Source organism: Vigna radiata, chromosome 5 (genome assembly GCF_000741045.1).
Source record: "Vigna radiata var. radiata cultivar VC1973A chromosome 5, Vradiata_ver6, whole genome shotgun sequence".
Classification (NCBI taxonomy): domain Eukaryota; kingdom Viridiplantae; phylum Streptophyta; class Magnoliopsida; order Fabales; family Fabaceae; genus Vigna; species Vigna radiata.
The window spans coordinates 13046189-13048104 of NC_028355.1; positions in this window are offsets into that span (position 1 = coordinate 13046189).

Genomic DNA, 1916 nt, shown 5'->3' on the forward strand with positions numbered 1-1916 from the left:
CGGACAATTAAGCACAATTCCCTGATTAATTCTAGCACAATAAACTAGGTGAAATCAATAAAATATCGACTCATCAAAATAGACCACACTTAGTCTTTTGCACTCCTGGGCAAAACCAAGACGAAAACCAGGGAACAGGTCAATGGACATCAGGGAATTGACACAGACTCAGCAATCAGAAGACAAAGACTAACAAGGACAGAAACAAACAGAATTACAATCCTCAAGAAATCCGGACAAGGGAAAGTAGTAGATAGTATCCACACGGAATCAAAGAAATCAGATACTCAGAGAAATCATCAAAGCAATTCAAAGCATGACAAAATGATCAATCAGTTCAAGAGGTGAATCAAAAGCAACACAACCTCACAGATGCACACTATCAATGTTTCTCTCAAGTGTCTAGGATAAACAACTTCAACTCAATGCACTCAAGAAAGCAAACACAAACAGACTTGGCAAGCCTCTAATATCAACACTCAAAAACATATGCATGTTCAAATCAAAAGGTCTTTTATGGATGTAATGGGGCCAAGGACAAGGGAGGATATAATATGGATGAGAAGCTACAAACCAAAAGAAATAAAGGAGCGATGGGGAACAAGTGGAAACACAGTCAAATCACACCCAAAACCCTTTAATTCAATCCTCTTCTTGACTCCATATTTCACAATTTTTTTTCTCATTTTTCTGTATTTTTTTTTTTGCTTTTTTTTTTCATCTTGTCTCTTTTCTTTTCTCTCTTTTCAGAACACAACTCTAAGAGACAAGATACAGAACATGTTTACAAAAACAAAAACAAGAAGAGGAACCAACTAGCCAATTCATCAGAATCTCCCAAGAGACCACACTTATTCCCAAAACAATTCCAAAGCTCCAAAATTCCCTAAGGTTAAGGTAATCATGGTTTTTCACTTAAGGCTAGTGTATCAGCTTCAAAACAAAGAAATGGGGAAAGCATAGGCTCAAAGGGGCTATCAAAGGATCAAAACAGGGTAGGCTCATCTGGCTAGAGAGGCTCAACAACAAAACTGCCTTTATCACTTCCAAACATGCATATCAATCAAGAATCATCAACAAGAGTCAAGCCAAGGCATANGTGCAAGNAATCAAGAGACATATCACACACAAGAAAGAATATCAAGTGGCTCAATTCTCACACAGGGTATTTCTGTCACAATCAATCACCCTCAAACATCATAATCATCTTTCCAAGCAAAGAAAAGCAAGGAATCCAACAAATCAGAGTATCAATGAAGTGAAAGACAAGTCTACAACCTAAACCAAATCCAGAAATCAATAGAAACATGCAAAACTGTACACAAGACAGAACAAAAACTATCTAGAAAACAAAAAAATTTAACGCAGAAAAACAAAAACTGACAAAGAAAATAGAATTCTCCCCCAATAGACCACACTTAAACTACACAGTGTCCTCAATGTGTCACAATCATCAGATCACAATCATAACAGTCAACAAACCAAGGACAAGGGCAATAAAAGTAAGGAAATGGGGAGAAGAGAAAAGAAGAAACTCCCCTGATCAAGGTGGCAGTTGCCAATCTTGGACTTTCAGGGAGATCTCTTCCACCATCGGATTCAGCACGAAAGTCTTAAGGAGGAACTGCTTCAGTCTCCAAATTTGATCAAGCAGGGAGATGTCCTCCATAGCTGGATCTAAGAAGCAGTGATTGTTGATGAGCGTGTTCAGCAGGTGCCTAATAATCTTCAAATTGTCGGCACCTTTGTCTTCCACCATGGGTTTGTGTTGATCAAATGCATGTGTACCTCCTGCAACATGGGTAGTGCAATGTGGTTCCAAAGAAATAATATGCAGATGTATAACACCCAATCCCAGTGTAAGAGGCTGAACCTCAGATAAACTCTCAGAACATGAATCACTTTCAAATTCAGAA